This window comes from Podarcis melisellensis (assembly GCF_964234715.1).
Source record: "Podarcis melisellensis genome assembly, chromosome: 8".
Classification (NCBI taxonomy): Eukaryota; Metazoa; Chordata; class Lepidosauria; order Squamata; family Lacertidae; genus Podarcis; species Podarcis melisellensis.
The window spans coordinates 40,189,071-40,193,548 of NC_138540.1; the positions used below are offsets into that span (position 1 = coordinate 40,189,071).

The 4,478-nt window shown below is 40.7% G+C and overlaps 1 long non-coding RNA gene across 1 annotated transcript; it reads right to left on the reverse strand.

Moving 5' to 3' along the window:
- Positions 1–323: 323 nt before the first annotated feature.
- LOC309377182 lies at positions 324–4,195 on the reverse strand. The gene is made up of 3 exons (XR_014171474.1): positions 4,108–4,195; positions 1,631–1,707; positions 324–491 (listed from the first exon to the last, which is right to left on the reverse strand). It is a non-coding gene; the product is annotated as an uncharacterized lncRNA (long non-coding RNA).
- Positions 4,196–4,478: the final 283 nt, after the last annotated feature.

Genomic DNA, 4,478 nt, shown 5'->3' on the forward strand with positions numbered 1-4,478 from the left:
TGAGCCTTAGGATTTGTGCTCTGCATCATCACACATGTATTTGCAAAACTCCTACTCTAATTAAAAGCAATAATTGCTGCATTATATGCAACTGCTGTTTACCTTACTAGTTTCCATCATTTTAGCCATCTTACTCACAGGTGAAACAAATTTGACTGCATAAAGCAGATGATTGAAACAATTACATGACATTTATAATTCTCAGAGGGATATCAATCTTAGTGTGTTGCAGCAAAAACAACAGTCTCATGGCACCCTAAAGACTAACAAATTTATTATAGCACGAGCTTTCATACAGAAGTTATTAACTGTTAAAGTGCACGCAAGGGATGTTGTTGTTTTTTAATAAAAAAGGAAGGTTAAACAGAGATGTCTGTTTTTCATAATTGCACTGTGCTCCCAAGACAGCAGTTCAGCCATCTTGAAAATCAATGTTTTCATGACCTTTGAACTCTCTCTTCCTGTTGAGCGTCTCCGCCACAGGTTGCTCCCTAGGATGAAAACAAAGCAAATATATAACAGTAAAGGGCTGGGGTTAATGTCTTTAACAAGATAATGTTACTTAAGGGAACTGTAAACCAAATCATTCCAAAATTCCAGTTGGTCCTTGAAAATCTAAGGGATATTATGAAACCATATGTGCACTGGCCCAGCCTGAGTTCCTGACAAGCAATTTGATGGGGGAGTTTTCCCTAGAATGCTGTTCTTTTGGAACTGCACAATCAGGTTGACAGCTTCATGGGGAAATTGTTGAAGGTCACCACAGAAATCTGTTTGATGTGACTTCTGTTCTGACAGAGGGCAGAGGGCACCTCATCATAATTCAGCAAGGTGGCTTTTAAAAGCAATATGGCTTGTCTGAATAGAAAGTTCTAAAATTTATGCCTCTCAAACAAAATGTTTCCTGCCCCACAAGCCTGCTGGAGGGTCCCTGCTAAGATAATTATTCTGAGACATGGAAAGCAACATAGAACAGGTATGATTGGGACCATCCCAGGGATGGTGGAGAGGAATATGCCTGATCTGTTTTTTTACAGTAAAAGGTAAAGGGACCCCTGACCATTAGGTCCAGTCGTGACCGACTCTGGGGTTGCGGCGCTCATCTCACTTTATTGGCCGAGGGAGCCGGCGTACAGCTTCCAGGTCATGCGGCTAGCATGACTAAGCCGCTTCTGGCGAACCAGAGCAGCGCACGGAAACGCCGTTTACCTTCCCGCCGGAGCAGTACCTATTTATCTACTTGCACTTTTGGCGTGCTTTCGAACTGCTAGGTTGGCAGGAGTTTTTTTTACAGTGGATAGACCTAATTCAACATTTCAGAACTTGCTTGTGGGTCAGAGTGCAACTCTTGGTCAGATTATGCACCAGCACTTCTGCATAATTTTGTGATGAAGCTTTGGTCCCCATAAGCGCACACAAAAATATGTAGCTGATGTGCAAAAGAAAATGGAAATGAAATGTGTATTTCAGAGGGAAATGCACTGTAAAATATTGAAAATGTGTATTTTATGGGAAGAGTGCAAGCCAAATGCATAAAACTTGCATGTGAATTTTTCATATGGGAAAAGCAACAATGGATTAGAACAGATCTATGATTGAGCAACAGCAAAACTGACATGGAACCACATACCTGAGCAGATTTTGAGATTTAAAAGGAGGATCCTGGGAGATAAGGGTGGTACCCTTTGGAAAATAAAGAGGTGGATCCTGAAAATAGTTAGAAGGAGAAGGGGACCCACTTTAGGAAACATTGTATGCTAGAGCAGTGCTTCAATTCAGACAGAGACCTTATATGTGAGTCAGAGACTCCATCCCTTTCTTGTTCTCTGCCGTTGATCTTAGCAGGTGCTTACATGAACTTTCTCCTTCTCCTTTCAAGTAAATTTATATGTGGCTAGTCAGACATTTTGCCTGTAGCTTCAGCACATCATTTCCTCTGCTCCTTGGTTGTGGTGATGTCAAGAGAGGTTAGGGGCCGGAGACTGGCTGAGAACCTGAGCAATCATTTTGGAGCACCCCATTCCTGTGGCTGGAATGTCTGGGTCTGCAGCTTTGTTTTCAGTACAGATGTTTGCTGAGCATCCAGATACTCTATTTTTCCTCCAAGGGAACCCCAGGTTCCAGGTCTGGGTAGGGTTGAACCCAGGGCCTGATGGAGGAATATGCTAGCATTTCTTCATCAAAATTCTCGTGAAAATTCATCAGTATTTTCGTATGCAATTTCCCCTAATATACACATTTCCCCTCATATAATTTGTTTATCCTCTTTTCACTGATATATGCATGTTTATGCACATTTTACCCTAGTACATGCATTGTTGTACACATTGCTTGGCTAGAGAACAGTTTTGCAAAATTTGGAGAAGTGCAAATTTCAAAGGAAGGCTGTATTTGGGGTCACATAAGTTGAGAAAGTTCAGATTTGGTAGGTTCACCTTTAAATGCAATATGAATAAAATTTCTCCTCTACCCAAATTCAACACTGCCGTTGTCATTTTGTTGGTCTTCCATTTTCACTGCTGTTTGGTTATTGTTTCTATGGTGATTATTTAATGCATTAAGGTTCCCACTGGAACTGGGTGGGAATATTTATTGGAATAGAAATATTCAGATAAATAAGTGAACAAAAGTTTGGAACGGCAGTTTATCCACTGATTATCATAGTAACAACCCTGAAATTTATTCATTTATTTGTGTACTATTTATTTTTGATCATTTGTTGACCACCCAATCAACAAAGCCCTTCAGATGTTTCGCGCAGAGTAAAAGAACATTAAACTGTTAACTCAGTAAAAAATAAAAAATGAATCCAATTGAACACAAATTATTCTCTCTTAATTTTTCTAAAATAGCTCATTGTCCATATTATGGTTGTCTAATTTCTATTTTAAAACTGTTTAATTAAATTAAAATTTCATTTTCTCCAGCTAAGATTGCTTTTGCTGTGTTTAAGGTATATGCCTTCAATGTATTAATTGAGGTTTTTTAATGTTGTCAGTCACTTTGAAGACATGCACCAAATAAAATGAATGTGGCTTCTCTGATCCATTGAAAATCTGTGGTATAAGGAGTAAATCTTGGGAGTTAGTTCCATCTGGGTGTTTTAACTGTGTCCCTGTCATAGTCAATATTGCTTTGCAACATCTCATTCTTTTGAACGTTAGGTAATTGGGGCCAGTTTAAGTTTTCTAGTTAAATAAAATGTCTTTCCTTTTAATTTCTGGGAGGCCAGGGTCTACCTCATGTCCAGGCCAACTCAGAGTCCTGTCACAGTGGTTATAAATATATCTGACGTTACAGATGGAATTAATTGTCTCTCTGATACTAACTGTTATAAGCGAGAGCTGGAAAGGGGGAATTTGCCCTTTAACACAAGCAAGTTCAATGTGGGTATTAATTCAAGTGAACAGATAATTGATTTTGAATTTACACCTCTGTCAAAGTTTGTTTGCTTCATCTCCTAATTATTTGGGACAGAGAAAAACGTTGGCACTTGTTTTAGTCCATGGGCATTTTGAAAAGCCTTAGACCATATGAGGTGGGAAATCTTTTTTCCTTGTTGATACCCTTCTGGGGGCTGCATATCAGAGGTGGGTGGGGGAGCTAGAGGAAGAAGTAGGTGTAGCAAGGTGGGTGGGCTTTTTCTGCATACAAACATATACATGTAAGGAGAAATTCACACACAAAAATGCTGATAGGGACTGATAGGGAAATGGTTGTGGAAATGCGGAGAACTGAAGACTCTAAAAAACGAGAAACTGAAAGTAACCAAAACTGACAGATTTGTGCATTCCTACAGTGAAGCCAGAAAATCCTGTTTGCACTCATAGCTCAGAAGAAACACTGACTGCAGGAGCCAGAGCATGCTTTTCCCTTTTTGAAAGTCAGGCTAAATTTGCATCTATACATATAAAGTAGCCTTTGGAAATTTATGCCGGGGGTCTTTTAGGTACTTAGCAACACCCCTGGCAGGACCCCTTAGGAGACCCAGGCATATGAGGCAGAGTTTGTTTGAGATGAGGTAGCCCTTTACCAATCTACAGTGCTGTCCCAATTCTTTTTGTCACCTGACGGGGAAGGACAAGAAGGCATTCCCACTTCACATACAAAAGCTGAGGAGATTAGCAGTTGAATCCTATTTTGACACTGGTAGGGTCGCTTGGTCAGAAGCAGATTTCATGGCCCAGCCCCGAGACCAAGGGGCTGGTCCTGGTGCTTTCATGGGGTCCCCTGATGATGATGCCACAGGGGACGGGCACCAATGATGTCATTAAGCATGAAACATTAAGCATTAACCACAGTCACTGAGAGCTTGTCATTCAAATGACACAAGGTCTGGCAGGAAATTAAGACAGAACCTTAGCAAAAGGGGGTGTCCAGCTAAAGTGAGGGGATCATTTCTTCCTACCTGCTTAGGAAGCCTGGGCAGGGAATACACTTTTGCCTACCTGCAGATTCAAGCTCTCTCCCTGCCACCA